The sequence below is a fragment of the Tupaia chinensis genome, unplaced genomic scaffold (genome assembly GCF_000334495.1).
Source record: "Tupaia chinensis unplaced genomic scaffold, TupChi_1.0 Scaffold143797_1, whole genome shotgun sequence".
NCBI lineage: Eukaryota > Metazoa > Chordata > Mammalia > Scandentia > Tupaiidae > Tupaia > Tupaia belangeri.
Genome location: NW_006203647.1, coordinates 528143 through 545520, shown reverse-complemented (window position 1 = coordinate 545520; position 17378 = coordinate 528143). Strand labels below are relative to the sequence as shown.

At 41.6% G+C, this 17378-nt stretch overlaps 1 long non-coding RNA gene across 1 annotated transcript; it reads left to right on the top strand.

Moving 5' to 3' along the window:
- The first annotated feature begins 299 nt into the window (after window positions 1-299).
- On the top strand, window positions 300-12498 carry LOC102495578 (uncharacterized). The gene is made up of 4 exons (XR_336948.2): window positions 300-751; window positions 3070-3203; window positions 6866-7056; window positions 12213-12498. It is a non-coding gene; the product is annotated as an uncharacterized LOC102495578 (long non-coding RNA).
- The last annotated feature ends 4880 nt before the right edge of the window (window positions 12499-17378 follow it).

Genomic DNA, 17378 nt, shown 5'->3' with positions numbered 1-17378 from the left:
AAATGTTACTTTTTATAATTATCAGCATAAAACTACTACTAAGAAGTATTACACTTTTAAATGTTTGTTATTATTATTTATGTAAGAGTATATATAAGTAGTAGCACTTATGTGACTTAAGGAGGAATTCTAAAAACGAGAAAAAAGTAACTTCAAGATAATATTGCTTAAAGACAAAGATTTAAAATAGCTTCTAGAATTAATCATTTATACTCCATTGGTGTTGCTTTGGTGCAGTGGAACCTAGGAGTTAGTAGGGTTCTAGACGATTTGCCTTGAGCTGAATGGAAGAACTCCGAGAACAAGTGGCTCAGTCAGTTAAAGGTGCCATGTATTTTAGAACTCAGGAAAACGAAAGGTCAGTGGTAGAACCACTTGCACTTTCTGAAGTTCAAATTGCCAGATTCAGATACGCCACCAGATTTTCTGCATAAATTAGCAACCATCTTGGATCTTTCTGGGAAATCATTGTTTTTTAAACTCAATTTTAAACCAACCCAAGTGATAGGGAATATATATTTTTAGTTCTTTGTCTTTTCTCATATATTTTTCCTTCTCTAAAGTGTGAAGAGTTCTTGAATCTCTAAAAATCAAATAATTCGCTTTGGAATCTTCTCAGGAAAGCGATCGTGCTGCTCAACAATACATTTTTAAAATACAAGCCTTAAAGTTTGTGATAAAGGCCAGGCCTGGCTGAGAGAAGCTGTCAGCTGTGGCAGCCTCCTGTCCCCTACACAGTAGTAGCGGAATGGTAAGAGCCTTCCTTTTTTATATGGGTGGAAAGGGGAGAGAGGGTGGAGGCTGGGGAACAGAGGACAGCATGGCTGCGTTTCTCAGTCTTGCCACATGGACAAAAAAAAAAGAAAGAAAGAAAGAAAAAGGTTAAAGTAAAAGAAGAAAAGTTACTGGATAGACTGTCAACATTTTAAAAATTAATTAAAAACAAACAAACAAAAACCACCTAGAGCATAAATAGGGCTTCCCAGGGGACACAAACAAAAGTGAGACAAGAAATTGGAGAGAAGATTCTCATTTCTGTAAGGACCAAGAGGAGCCCAGTCCCTACAGGCAAGCTAAGTGGGCCTCTTGGGAGACCAGAGATGTCACTTGGGCGCAGAAGCGAGTATTCTGTGATGTGATCACAACTCCTTCAGTGTTCTGTCCCAGGCCTCATTATCAGCACTCCCTAGGGAAGAGGACAGTATAAAATCACAATGAAGCCCCTATGTTTTAAACTTAGACAGTCTAGGTTCACATCAAAATTTCAAATCAAAGGAAAATCAAAGTTTTCCTTCTACCTCACTGGCCATTTATTTTCAAGCCGTTTCTATCTCTTCCTGCTGTGCTAAACTCCCTCGTTGCAGCAGGGTTTCTCAACAATCCGGGCAAGACTAGGTATTGTTTGAACTTCCAACCCAGTGCAGACTGATACTGCTGTAAAATGCAATAAAAACTAACACCAAAACAATGCAAAAAAAGGTATACAAAATGCAAGTGATCAATTGCTACGATTGCTTTAAAACTTTCTAAAGTTCACTCTCAATTTCTGCTTTTATCTCACTGCAAATTTTTGCATTTATTGCACTGCAAATTTCTGCTTTTATCTCAATGCAGATGTAGCAGGCAGGACAAGGGAGCAGCTCCAGCCTGTGGACCGCCTCTGAGCAGCATTGCTCTAGAGACTCTGTCTCCATCTGTGTGCTCTTCCTAGGTCAGGTCCTCAGGATTTATGCTGACAAATCCTTGACTGAAAGCTCTCCCTTCACCCTCTCCTGAAAAAGAGAACTGGGTGTCCAGCTGCTTGCCTAACCACCCCTCTCGGAGGTGTCAGAGATATCTCAAATTAGCAAGTGCAAATAAACTCCAATGTTATCCTCACCCCAAAACCTGTTCTATTGAGCTCTCTCTCAAGATAAGCAGAAATAGAATCACAAGACTCTCCCTGACCCAAGGTGTTCTCCATCCCTCAGTCTCCATTCACTCTACCAGCAATCCCTGTCAACTCTCCTCCAAAATATGCAACAAATCTGGCTGCCACTCCCAGTGCCCTGCACTCCTCGAAGTCACCATCCTGTCCCTCCATCACTGAAAAGTACCCTCTGTCCTCTACATCACTGAAAAGCACCAAGCTCAGCCTGGTGGCACAGCTGGTAGCTGGTAGCTGAACTGCAGAGCTGGAAGCCACACGGCTGACTGCAGATCTGGATCCCTAGGTCAGCTTCAAAACACGCTGGGCACACATGTCCAAGATCCCGATGAGCTAGAAGGCAAGGAAAGGGGGATTGCAGCGTGACAAGACCTGTCAAGGATGTTCTCTCTGTTTCTGTCTCTTTCTCATGCTCTCTATCATGAATAAAACAACAAAAAATGCAATTCAGATTTTGCCCTGCTTTCTCTCCCAGCTATGTATAATCAACTTTCTCTAAAATAACAAAAGTAAAGTTTTAAAATGTGAATCAGGTCACATCATGTCCCTGCTTAAAACCTCCCAGTGGGTTTCATCTGTGACAATAAAATCAAACTCTTACTTCGGCACGGGAGACCCTACGTGGCTGGACTCCAACTACTCCTCATGGGTAGCTACGTGTCAGTCATAGGCACTTTCATTCTGTTCTTGAAACAAGCCACATCCCTTCCTGCTTCGGGACGTTGCCAGCTGCTGTCCTTTCTGCCTGTAACACTTAGTCTCGAGGTCTTCAGGTGGCTGGATCCTCGTGTTCAGATCTCAGCTCCAAGGTTCCTTCTCCAAATGGTTTCCCCTGATACCTCCAAAGATACCCATCCACACTCCAATCATTCTTTCTCACATAACAAGATTGACTTTCTTCACAGCTCTTAGCATTATTTGATATTATCTTTCTTGTTTCTTGTTTACTTGTCTATATACTCCTCCTCTCTCCATTTTCCAACAGATCACAAATCTCTGAGACAAGAGGTCCCTAAGAAAGCTGATCGCAGCTACAGTGTAGCACTTGAACAGTCCTAAAACACGGTTCTCAAAAAAAAACTGAATTAATAGATCAGTGATTCCAAGAAATACCACTTAAAACCATAAATCTTTAATTTCAGTGCTTCCACTTTCTCCTCTATAAAATGGAAATTCTAATGCCTGCCCACCTGGTGGCTGTGAGGATTCACTTGTTCATACTGTAAGAAGAAGCCCTCATGCATGCTCACTGGCTGGTTGGCCCTGGGGTAGCTTGGTATGTATTTGCATTTATGTCCTTCACCCTAATACATTAATCTAAGTTTGCAGATATCTGGATAGAACCTGGAGTTTTATTAGATTTATTTATTTTTGCCATGAGGTGGATGCACTTGCCAGAGAGAGAGAGAAAAAGTAAGAAAGCAAAGCATCCCCTGAAACCATTCCATGGGGAATGGTTATGCCATAATCCCTTCTCTATTTCTTCCTCCTTTCGGGATGTTGGGCACCCATTACACGTTCCCAGCATGTTTTGCAAGCCACCAGGTCCAGAACTCATCCCGGTGGATCCAGCCACCTTAACCACCATGCCCCAGGCTGACCCCCTAGAATTTTACACCTAGAAAGAACTTTGACAGCCCACTATTTTTCTCAAATATAACATATAGAACGTAAGTCCAGTTTTAGGATCTTTTCAAAGGAAACAGGTGATAAACAATTACGCCATTTGTGTACCATTCCAACTACACTAAAAGCACTACAGAAACTAAAACATGCATTCTCTCTGATAAGTCCCCTAAACTCATCCTTTCATACAATTCACAGAGATTGACACATTTACACCAAGACTAATAAAGTTCTCTCTCTAGAGTTATTAGAAATCAACATTTTCCTGAGACCAGCAGTTAGCATAATGACTATGTCACTGGACTCCCATGTAGTGGAGTGCGGTTGGAGCCCGGACCCAGTGGCTTAAAACTCACGCTGGGCACATGTGTGTGTGTGCCCAGGATCCCGAGAGTAGAATGGAGGAAAAGGGATTGTGGTGTGGCCATCCCCTGGGGGGTGATTTCTAACTTTCTGTCTCTGTCTTTCTGGTGAGCGCACACGCCATATAGCAAAAAAATTCTCAAAAAAAAAAAAAAAAACAGTCAACGTTTTCCCTTCTCAACCCACTTGATCTTGCCAACCTTTTAGAATATATCCAGGGACCAATAAGATGGCATAATGATTACGTCTGTGGACTCCCATGTAGTCAGCAGTGGTTTAAGTCCCAGGCCCGGTGACTTAAAATTCATGACCGGTTAGTGTGTGTGCATACTCAAAATCCCAAGAGGAGAATGAAAGAGAAGAGACTGCGGTGTGGCCATCCCCCCTGGGAGGTGATTTCTCGCTTCTTGTCTCTCTGTCTCTCTGGCAAGCACAGGCATCCTCTAGCGAAAATATCTCTAAAAAAAGAAAAAGAATATATCCAATCAAGAGCGAGGTTATTTGAGTAACATCCCACTCTGAAAAATTATGTTTATATTTTATTCTTTGATGTATTTTTATCATGCTCTTGTAAATCTGTTTATCGCCAATTTCAGTTGAATGAACAGGGAATTGGGCCAGATTAGAAGTCTCTTGCCAGTATGGTTCCTGAGAATACATTACGGATATTAGAGAAGGGAAGATAATCACAATTCAGAATTCCCTGGGGTGCGGAAGCTCCTCCTTTCAATCCCCTTGTTTGAGAAACAGGGAGTTGTAACAACACATAAAGAAACAGGCATGCATCTGTACAAATTGGTTGTCTCTCTTTTATGTCTGAAAAGAAGGGAAATTATGAGCATTTGTAAAAACTGTTTCTGTGAGACTTATTATTACAATAAACTGCATTTCTGCCTTTCAATCCGGCGTTTTCTATGTGATTGCTTTAACTGGACCAAATGCGCAGGAAGACAGGCAGAGGCCCTTCCAATTCCTCAGTCTTCAGACAGGGAAACACTAACCCCATTGACTCGTAAGAGGTTAGCACTTGGGAACCAGCAGTTAGCGTAATGACTGTGTCGCTGGACTCCCATGTAGTCGACTGCAGTTCGCATTACGGACCCGGTGGCTTAAAACTCAAGCCGGGCGCATGTGCGTGCGTGCCCAAGATCCCGAGAGGACAATGGAGGAGAAGTGATTGCGGCATGACCATCCCCCCTGGGGGGTGATTTCTCGCTTTCTGTCTCTATGTCTCTCTCTGTCTGTCTGGCGAATGCACGCTCCCTGTAGCGAAAAAAAACCTCTCCAAAAAAAGAAAAAATAAATAAAGAGGTTAGCACTTGACATGATTGATCAGAAAATAGTTTATGAAACCTGAAGAGAAGTACAATGCAGTAGAATTGCTAGTAAATAGGCAGATCACAAGGACAATGAAGAGAAAAATTATCCAATTTCCCACTGCTGTCAGTTTTCTGAAAGCAAAACTACAGTCTAGACTGTGGCATTACTTCATCATTGACTTCACATTAAGAATTCGAAGAAGCAGCCTATTTGGATCATAAGTATCTGATGGCCTAAATACAGGAAGTACCTGTTTCTGTTAGTCGGCTATATTCTATGAGATCAGGTGAGGAAAAAAGTTCAGGGTTGCAGTCAAATGTTATTTAAGGGTTAATTATCCAATCTGAGAATGGTTTAGACAATAAATGATCTCTCATCCCAAGTCCTTTTTTCTACTTTAGTTCCTGCTTTGGCTGGTCCTGTCGCTTAGAAATCACTTTTCCCTCATGCTTCCTCCCCTAAACCAAAGCTTCTTTCTTCTCGATGCTGGCTGATCTAAGCTAAATCAAAAGAAAAACAATCAGATTAAACTAACTCGTATATAAGACCTTCCCATGAGATTGCATTTTGAAATAGGATGTTAGTTAATCCAACCCGATCTTTGATCAGTGTAACTCCAGGCAACATAGCAAGGTGGAAAAAAAAAAAAAAAAAAGATTTTTAAACTTGCAAATTATGCCCACTGCATACAATAGCCTTGCTCCTGCTTCATGGCCATGACTAGAATAACAATGACCAGAATTCTATTTTTTTTTGTAGGGGGTAGGTGGAGGTGAGCAGGCGGGGGAAATATATACTTGCAGGGGAGAGAGACAGACAGTGAGAGAGAAAGTGAGAAATCACACCACCACCACCACCACCCCACCCCGAGGGAGAATGCCACACTGCGATCCCTTCTCCTCCATCCTCTTCTTGGGATTTTGGGCATGCAAGCACATGTGCCTAGAGTGAGTTTCAAGTCTCTGGGTCCGGGACTCAAACCACAGTCGGCCATGTAGGAGTCTAGCACATTAACTACTCTGCCCACCTGCTGGCCCTGACCACTCTACTTTTTTTGGTGAAAGGTTAATATGACTGGCAAACCTCTCTTCACTTGACTAATACAATGATAACGGTTTTTAAAAATGCAATAAGGGAAGTGAGGAAAATAACTGATCCTCTTCAAGCACTTGCTATACATGAAGTATGTGACACTGATTATTCTGTTTACACTTCTATGTTTATGGAATAATTACTGTCATTATTTGTCTGAGGCTAGGAAGTGTCACTGAAATTTACACAGCCAGTAAGTGGCAGAGGCGGAGTCTGAACTCAAAGACTCATGCTCTTTTTGTATACCTGCTGTCATATAGCCTCAACTCAAGAAATATTTATTACATGCCTAGTAGGTACAAGGCACCATACTCAAATTTAAAGAATGGGCAAGACACATAGTGAAATCTTACAGACCAGTGTCTGAGTCCTGGCCCTGCTATTGACCGACATTAGGAAAGCTGCTCAACATCGCTCAGCCTCATTCTCATCTTTAACATGATAATAACATAAACTGCATAGGTGATAATGTTTATTATGTGTAAAGAACTGTCCTGAATTCCTTGTCTGTATGAACTGCCATAATTCTCTCAACAGCTTTATGAGACACCTGCTATTTATGGACGCGAGAATGGCATAGAGAGATGAGGGCCCTTGCTCAGGGTTACCAGCTGTGGTAGCACTCACTGGTATTTGAACCCAGGCACCTAAGCACTCCAAGGCTGAGTAGCAATGAAGAACCTATTGTCTTAACTACAAGGCTGTTCTGCTTCACTGCCTGACACATGGTGAGCATACAATGAATGGTAACGTAAATATATTTCCTTTCTAAGTATGAGGATTACACTTAGAACAACTACCTAAATCTCTATAACACAAGGAAGATTATTACGCAAGATGAGAGTCTCCAAAAGAGCAGAGGTCTCTCCAAAGTTTTCATGGCATATAAAGCGGACCTTGAAAAACACCAGACATTACTTTGTCAGAAATTGGTGAAGAAAAGGGCATTTCAAGTAAAAAAAAAAAAAATTAAATGTACTGTTGTGTTTGGCACCAATGAACAGTCTTTATTCACTTAAGAAAAAATTACAGAGATGGGGCCAGGAGGTGGTGCAGTGGTTAAGGCACTGAACTCCCATGTGGACAGCCAAGGTCCAAGTCTCTGACCCTGTGGCTTAAAACTTATGCTGTGCACATGTGCATGTGTGCCCAAAATCCCAAGAGGACAATGGAAGAAAAGGAATTGCAGCATGGCCATACCCCTTGTGGGGGGTGTTGATTTCCTTTTTTCTGTCTCTCTGTCTCTTCAGCGAGTACAAGCATCCTATAGCAAAAAAAAAAAAAAAAAAAAAAACTCTCAAAAAAAATTCAAAGCCAGAATAGTTAAGTGGACCATCAATATCATGAAGAACTTTGATTACTGGGGCCAGCAGGTGACGTGGTGGTTAAGGGCGTTGTACTCGCACATGGCTGACCACAGTTCGAGTAGTGGATCTGGTGGCTTGCTTTCTCACTTTCTATCTCTCTTGGTATCTCTCATTCTGTTCCTCCCTGTTCAAGTTAAAATAAATAAATTAAATTAAATTAGATAATTCAAAAAAAAAAAAAAAGAGCTTTGAATACTGAAGTCAAAGAATCTGAAGTCAATTCAAGAAGCCATGGAAGGGCATTAGAAGCTTTTAGCACAGGGAGCCAGACGATCAAGGCCAACCTATAGAAAATCAGTTTAGAAGTCTCTGCTGTGCACTCCCGTCTCCCAGTTCTGCTCACTGTGTATGCATGTCCAGGGAAGCGATCTCGTCCCTCCTGTGCTTGAGTGATTTGCAATTCGATGGAAATCATGAGCTAAGTTTGGAGAAGTCAGCTAACTACATCTATCTCCATTATTTTTTAGCTTTTAAAAAGCATCCAGAGTGTCAAACAGACATGAAATTAGATACCACTCTGGTTGGCCAGGTTACAATATGCAATCTATACAAAAGTTATCCAGAAGGGAAAAGGAGGTTTAATTCTGCAAGGATGCTTTTACTGTCAGATATACAGAGACTGCCACAAAAGACAACAATGAAAGTGTTATCTCTGCATGTTTTGCAGTCTCGGGCCTTCAGAATTCCTATTTTCTGTGTGTCTCTCTGCTCTGTTCGATATGTATGCATGTCCAATACATTCATCTCTTCCCTCCATTTTGTCTGCTTTCAAAAAAATTCATGAAACCTACTGGTGCATATTACAAAAAAAAAAAAGACAAGGAGCCACTGGGGGGAGGGGGAGGAAATTAAGAGAGATTTTTGCTATAGGGCCTTGTGTGCTCACTGGAGAGACAAAAAGAGTGACAGAGAGACAGAAAGCAAGAAGTCATCCCCCACCGGGGGACTGCCACACCGCAGTCCCTTCTCCTCCAGCCTCCTCTTGGAATTTTGGGCACGCACACACACATGCTCAGCGTGATGCAGTCTCGGGCCTTCAGAATTCCTATTTTCTGTGTGTCTCTCTGCTCTGTTCGATATGTATGCATGTCCAATACATTCATCTCTTCCCTCCATTTTGTCTGCTTTCAAAAAAATTCATGAAACCTACTGGTGCATATTACAAAAAAAAAAAAGACAAGGAGCCACTGGGGGGAGGGGGAGGAAATTAAGAGAGATTTTTGCTATAGGGCCTTGTGTGCTCACTGGAGAGACAAAAAGAGTGACAGAGAGACAGAAAGCAAGAAGTCATCCCCCACCGGGGGACTGCCACACCGCAGTCCCTTCTCCTCCAGCCTCCTCTTGGAATTTTGGGCACGCACACACACATGCTCAGCGTGAGTTTTAAGCCACCTGGTCTGGGACTCGAACTCTGGTCGAATACATGGGAGTCCAGTGACCTAACTATTACAGCATCTGCTGATCCTGCCACTGAGATTTCTGACAGCAGGCATACCTGCACATAATCTGTCTCATGAGATTTCTCTCTAGCCCAAATAACATGCTAGAAGTACAACTGCCTAGAATTTAATTGATAAACCAGTCAAAATTCATGGGAACACTGAAAATATAATTTATCATCAGACATCTTGATTTCTGACCATGGTAACGCCCTTCAGGGTGGTTATCTCGTTGTATAGTTCTTCCTTTCCGAAACCAGAAAAGGAAGGGGTTTGCCTTCCCCTAGTATTCATGCTCTCACTGCACCTAGTGTTCCAAGCCTCAGTTAGGCAACAACTGCTCATTTTCCACTGGCTACATTTGTTTCCTTCTTGTCTCGACAATGTAAGAGTAGGAAATAAATTTGAAAAAGACCTGTAGTACCGGATATACTCTTTGTGTGCTAACTACACATTCTAACAAAGCTATTTTATTCATACAGTAATTTATAAATTAAAGCAATAAGCACCACACACACAAATGCACACATGGCAAGGCCTGGCATCAAAAGTTAATTTTCGAGGCATTATTTGTGGGATTTTGTCTTACTCTCCTCACCCTAGTCTTCGCCCTAAGTGTGGGTACAAGCGCACACACATGTATAACACACCCCACAAAACCCAAAAACGACCACACATTGTAGAAATAAACAGGCCCAAAGCCACAGACCAGTGGTTCTTATGTTTTCTTTAAAGGTATATTCTGTTCAAGTTAACATTTAACTGAATGGGTTTGTCTCCTTAATATTCTCCAGTGGTTTTTATCCCACTCACAGAAGATAATCAAAGTCTTTAGGCTGGTTCATAGAACAGGACACCATCTCTCTGACCTCCTCTCCAACTGGCCTCACCACTTTATAAACACTCCCTGCACACTCCCAACTCAGAGCCTTTGCAATTGCTCTCACCCCCTGCACCCCACACTCACATGGCTTGCTGTCTCTCCACTTCTAAGTGTCTTCTCAATGGAGCCTTCCTTGATCACCCCCTCCCAGATTCTTTATCACCCTACCCTGCTTCATTATCTCTAGATGACCTGCCATCAGGTATGCTATATCTCTCACTTCCTTGTATTTTTGCTAGAGTGCTCGCTAGAAAGACAAGGAGGTAGAAAGCCAAAAATCACCCCCCAGGGGGGATGGCCCCACCACAATCCCTTCTCCTCCATTCTCCTCTCAAGATTTTGGGCATGCACGCACATGTGCCAAGTGTGAGTGTTAAGCCACCAGGCCCAGGACTCAAACCACAGTCAACCATGTGGGAGTCCAGAGTCAGAACCATTATAACATCTGCTGGTTCCTATAAATAAAATAATACAACTCAAAATGTAAGCTCCCTAGCAAGTTCCCATTGTCAAGAATTTTTTTAAGTATCTGTTTTGTGCACTGCTACAGTGACTGTCCCTAAGATAACAGGTACTTAATTGATATTTGTGGAATGAATGTACTAAGTGTTAGGCATTCAGAGATGACTAAGATACTGTGCCTACTATTCAGGTAGTAATGGTATTCCTAAATATTGTTCCCAAAATAAAGTCAAGCCTGTCTAATTCTCTCCACTAGGATCTTTGTCAGTCTGATGCTCGCGTTAACTTTACTGAATCATTACCACGCCCTCCTTAAATAAGTAAATTTAAACACTCTCAAATATGTGAATAATCTATTAGGTCATCAGAAAAGTCACGATGCATTTTTGCATAGAAAAATACGTCATGGCTTTTCTTCTGTCCCAATAGTTTGAGCAGAGTGCAAAACCCAAAGAAAGTCGAGGAAATACATTTGGAAAAGGCAGCTTAGGAAAGTAAAAATGTTGTTGATAATATCCTCAACAAAGCAGAAGGGGCATAGAATACAACCTGTCTACAATAGCTTCATTTGCCAACGTTTATAACCTCCAAAAACATTCTACTGAATTTTAAAAGTATATTATATACGACAACAGTTTCCTATAAGACATCTTTCTGCCAGCATCCTATAAATGAAATATGTCTCCACTAAATGTCATCCTCTTTTTTACAACCTAGTAAAACAATGAGAAAAAAATAATTTTTCAAAATAAAAGTTGTCCTACAGGTATTAAAGTCATATTTTACAGATTTAACATTCCAACATCAATTTCATAAAGAATATTTTCTCTTGAGCTAGTTCAATGTCCTAACAGTTAAGGGAGCTGGATCTCACGTGGCCAGCCACATAGTTCAAATCCTGGCCCTGGCAGCTTGAAAAACATGCCATGCATGTGTGTGCATAGGCCCAAAATCTCAGTAGGATGGAGAAACAGAGAACAGATTATAGCATGACCACATCCCATTGAGGGTTTTCTCTATGTATTTCTAAGTCTTTCTGGTTAATATGAGTACCCGCTGGCAATTAAGAAAAGGGGATAGGGGTAGCTGGTGGCATGGTAGTTAAGGTGTTGTACTCCCAGTACCTTAGTTGACTGCAAATTGAACCCTAGACTGGCTACTTGAAAATCAAGCCAGGCCTGTCTGTGTGTGAGCCCAAAATCACAAGAGGAGAATGGAGGAGAAGGGATTGCATCGTTGCCATCCCCTCCCCTACCCCTGGGAAATTTCTCACTTTCCCTTTCCCTATCTGTCTCTGGTGAGCACACACGCCCTATGGCAAAAACCTTAAACAAATTTTTTTGTTTTTTTTTGCTATAGGGCGCGTGCGCTCGCCAGACAGACAGAGAGAGACATTAGAGACAGAAAGCGAGAAATCACCCCCCAGGGGAAATGGTCACGCCGCAATCCCTTCTCCTCCATTCTCCTCTCAGGATCTTGGGCATGCACGCACACGCGCCCGGCGTGAGTTTTAAGCCACCGGGTCCGGGCCGCGAACCGCGGTCGACTACGTGGGAATCCAGCAACATAGCCATTATGCTAACTGCTGGTTCCCAACAAATTTTTTTTGAAAAAGAGTATTTTCTCCTACAATGAAAACAACAGTAGACATCATCTTTACTATAAAAAAGACAGTAAGTGTGTAAGAGCCTTTCCCAATTTCTCTATTAATAAATCTTTTCTTAAATGAGTAGGATGTTGTCTGATGTGACTATCATGATTCTGAAGACTGAAGTGCTTGATGGATGATCTGCTTTAGAATGAATCTATCAAAAGGAAGAGAAAGAGAAACATTCAGTCACTCGTGTTCTCTGATGCTTTCCTGTGAAGTCAAAGAACTGTCAGGTAAATGAGTGCTGCTCTGAATGAAAACCCAAACAGGACCATCTTCCAAGTTTGCATTTCCTACTTGCCAAATAAATATTTGACTGCTTTTATTGTTTGTTTGTTTTTATCTTTGTTTTGTTTTTTGTTTTTTTGTTTTTTGGGGTTTTTTTTTTATCAGAAATAACATTAGGAGGCATGGGAAAAAACAAAGAAGATACCGATATTGTCCTAGTCCTTTCCACCCCTACAAAAGATGGCATTTAAAGTTTGATAAGATAGCCTGATGTTAAGCCTTATCAGTCAATGTTTCTAAGTAAATTCAGTCAATAAACTTAATGAACATCATATGACACGCTCCAAGAGCATGGTAGGCATCTGTTAGTTCTGTTTAGCCCTATTGACTAGAATATGTTTATAACATAATTTAAAATGGTATACAAAAAGCAAACTCATGCAAAGGGGAGCAAAGCAGGACAATATTATAAGTATTCTCTTTCACCAGCAAACTTTCTTTTTTGTTGGCCTGAGAACATCGAACTCATCACAGGCTGCTTGGAAATTGCATCAGCTCTCCTAGTGAACCAAGAGCATATTTAATCACATCGTGCAAAGGCAAAAGTGACAAATAGCCCAAAATTTTCTTGCCATGACTTGGGATGGCAGCCAGTACCTTCCCTAAACCCTTTGCCCAAGTAACATTGTGTAAAATGCTGCCAATTTCTGCTCCTGTTTGCTGAAACTCTAGCCAAGATTAAGCATTACAGGAATTTAGTCAAAGTAAAATTGAGTCATCTGATCTGGGAATTCATTTTTAGTTTCAGGACTTGCAAGTGAAAGAGTCTCCCAAGATCATCTAGGGGATGATGGGAATAGGGAATGAGGCTCCTGGGGAGAGTCTGCTGTATGGTGTGCCCATGATCACACGGCTAGAGAAGAGCTCAAGCTAGAACTCAGGCCTCCCAACTCCTGGCCCAACTCTAGCCACTAGAATGGACTGCCTCCTGTTGAGCATCTGCCTTGTTGATTATTTTTAAGTGGGGGCATTTGAGTTCAACTTTAAATTAATTTTCAAGTTTCACTCTTATTTTGAGAGAGAAATAAAGATTTTTGCTATAGGGCACATGCACTCATGAGAGAGACAGAGAGATGGAGAGAGAAAGTGAGAAATCATGCCCTAAGGAATGGACATGCCATAGTAGTCCATTCTTCTCCCAGGATTTTGGGCACACACGCACACACACCCGGTATGAGTTTTAAGCCACCAGATCCGAGACTCAAACTGCTATGGGTCATGTGGGAGTCCAGTGCTTTACCACTACACCACCTACTGATCCCTAAAATTTCATTGTTTAACCAGGGTAAAAAATAAATCCAGATAAAAAGAAATAATTTAATATAATTAATTAAAATTTTTATTTAATTTAAACTTTTAAATATTTTACTATAATTAATTTAATATAAAAATAATTTAATATAACTAAATAAAATAAATGACTTTAAATAATTATTATTTAAAAATAAACAATCCAGGGACCAGCAGTTAGTGTACTGGCTATATCGCTGGACTCCCATGTAGTTGACCGCGGTTCGCGTTTCGGACCCTGTGGCTTTAAACTCACGCATCGGTTTCGGACCCTGTGGCTTAAAACTCACGCTGGGCGCATGTGCATGCGTGCCCAAGATTCCGAGAGGAGAACGGAGGAGAAGGGATTGCAGCATGGCCATTCCCCCTGGGGGGTGATTTCTCACTTTTTGTCTCTCTGTCTCTCTCTATCTCTCTGGCGAGCGCACACGCCCTATAGCAAAAACCTCTCCAAATAAATAAGTAAACAATCCAGCCTTTGGGAAATATATCAATATCAGACTAATTTGCGATTGTCTTGCCCTAAAAGCAATGAATTTCTTATTGTTAATCATTCTGGAAAAAAATTAATCCTACAATAAGCAATGAAGTTGTCTTTAAACAAGGAGAAAGAAAGTAAATATTGTTTTTTCTCTGAATTAGAAGTGGTCTGTCCCTTGGACTAAATAGAAGAAACACGTGTAACAGTTTACAGGGCTAAAGAAACAAGCTGCTTCTAGACTAGGGGGTGGGGGGAACAGGAGGAAGCACAGGAAGAGAGCCTGTGGCAAGTCAACCACAGAGCGGTGGGATCTGAGGAATTCTCTGGACCGTCCTCTTTTTCCATTGTCTCTGAACCAACAGTCAAGCCTCATTAAAAATTATGGACAAATACCTATGGCTATGCTCTAAAAATCTCAACAAGATGTATGCACAAAGTTGTTCAGTGCAGTATTGTCAATAAAAACAAACAAGTGGGCCAGCCTGTGTTGTAAATCCTACGTGTGGTTCACATAAATCTCACAGTGTGGTTCCGGTCCCAGATTTGCCAACTTGAGAAACACTGATTACCTATGTTCACATGCTCTAAACCCCAAAAGAAGGAAGAAAGGATTGTGGTGTGATCATTTCCCCCAGACGGATGCTTTCTCACTTTCTCTCTTTCTCTCTCTTCCTCTCCCCTGTGAGCACATGCAACCTTGGGCAAAAATTAAAAACAAACAAATAAGCAAAGTGTGAATCAATAAAGGATGATTAAATCAGGTATGATGCAATCACATGTTTGAACAGCACATAGTGAAAAATTAGCTATATCTTTATGTACAAATATGGAGAGGTCTCAAGATGCATGTGAAGAAAGTGAAATAGTCTTTGGGTTTTTTAAAGTATGTAGATAGTAGTTTTATGGGTAGGTAAATGGATTCATTTTTATATCCTAATATATACATAAATTTCTCTCAAGGGACTCTCAAGAAGCTTACAATAGTGGTAATTACAAGTTTCTACTGGGACACAGCTATGTTTTCCCTACTTGGCCAAGGAAGGTTTGATAGGCAGAATCTAACATGATCTACTGTGTTCTTTGGTGGACTGGGTTCTGGAAAAAGCCAAGCTAGTCATTTTGATGTGGTTGTTATGATGGGTCAGGGTCATCCCCTCTCTTCTGTGTCCTGTTACATGGTAATGTGTATCCCAGGTACTCTGAATCTCTCCCTTCTCACTTCTGGTCACACCCACGTCTCCTTCCCATCCATCACTGGTTGTGGGGTGTGACCAGGATACGGGGTGGAGGCCGTGCATACAGGTATGACACGCTTCCCACCACATTTGTAACCTGAAAGTAGGTCCCTTTGAAGTGTCCCTCAACTATTTCTAAGTTTCCTAAAGTATCATCTCACATGTGTCTAGGAATGAGTGGTTTAGGTTCTTCTTTTTTTTTAAGAATCATTTAATTTTCTTTCTTTCTCTTTTCCTTTCTTTCTTTCATTGTAATTTGACCAGAGAGGGACAGAGAGAGAAAGAGAAAGAGAGAGAGAGGAAGTGAGCAAGCAAGCTGCCAGGTCCAGGAATCAAACTGCCATCGGCCATATGGGAGTCCAGCTCCCTTAACCACCACGCCACCTGGCAGCCCCTGCTTTAGGTTCTATGTATAGGGTCCATCTTTGAAAAAGTCTGCTCTGTTATCTTGTAGACAATGTTTAAGAGTAGATGGGAATCAGCAGTTAGGGTAATGGCTATGTTGCTGGACTCCCATGTAGTCGAACGCGGTTCAAGTCCCAGACCCAGTGGCTTAAACTCACGCGGGGCGCATGTGCGCGCGTGTCCAAGTTCACGACAGGAGAATGAAGAAGAAGGGATTGTGGCGTGGCCATCCCCCCTGGGGGGGTGATTTCTCGCTTTCTGTCTCTCTGTCTTTCTCTGTCTTTCTGGTGAGCACACGCGCCCTATAGCAAAAAAATAAATAAATAAATAAAAGAGTAGAGACATATGAGAAAGTGAGCTTCTAAGTCACATCCAGCTACATAGAATTCAAGTGAGAAATCCTTATAAGAGCAACGTCTTCCCTCACCCTCTCCACAATTTTTTGCATGTTTGTCACTCCATCAAACTGTAAATTTGTTAAATGGCAAACTTCTCTCTCAATTGTTTCAGTCACTTTCTTCTTTTAATTGCCAAAGGGTGCATGTGCTAGACAGAAAGACAAAAAGGGGGAAGCACCTCCTAATAGGCTATGTTACACCACAATCCCTTCTCCATTTCTCCATCTAGTTGGGATTTGAATATGCACACAGCACGTTTTTAAGCCATGGGCGTGGGGATTTGAACTGCAGTCAGCCATGTGGGATCCAGCCCTCTTAACCACTAGACTATGGAACGTGTCATTAATAACTTTGTATTAACTATCTACTCAGCTTCACGATCTGGGGTAGGTTAGGACCTGGGCTATTCATGTTATACTTTGCCCCTGACTTCACAGAATTCAGTGTAAAAAAGGTCTAGACATTCCTCTAAAGTTCAGTGGGCAAGACACTAAAATGGAATGGTCTCAGAGGCATGAAGTGTAGCTGTCAGTGGAAGAACCATTATAAGGCCAAGTTCAAAGTCTGTTTATTAGCAGAGAAATCAAGAAGTGGGAAGAGGAGGAGGATGCCTTCAAAGCAAGGCCCCAATTTAATCAAAGGGTTCAAAGAACCAGGGCAGGCTAATCTCCAAAAAACACTAAGAAGATACTCACTTAAATCAAATGCTCTGAACACTAGCAAACAAATAACCTTACTTTAATGTCTAATCACTGTAGGCAGTTTTGCTATGGAAGGAGAAACTGCTGCGATAAATGAGGTCATTAAATGGTCAAGTTTAGCTCAGCTGTAATGCTTCTTTGTCCTCCTTTCTAGAGGTCAGCCTTCTTTTCTAGGAGCAGAGCCCACCCATGTATTACCTCCTTTTCTACAGTAAAGGGGTGGACAGTGTCACAGGGGTAGCCTAAAGTTAACCTAAAGGAAATAGCCAACCACCCAGAACTTAGTGTCAGTCCCACAACTGTCCCAACCGTGCTGAGTGTAAAGAATCTGGAAGGCAAGAAAGAGTGGGAGTGAACACGATCTTCCAGTTCTGGATAGCAATTCTGAGTTCAATGCAGCCTCTCCAAGGGAGAGGACTATACCTTACTCATCCCTGTATCTTGCATGTG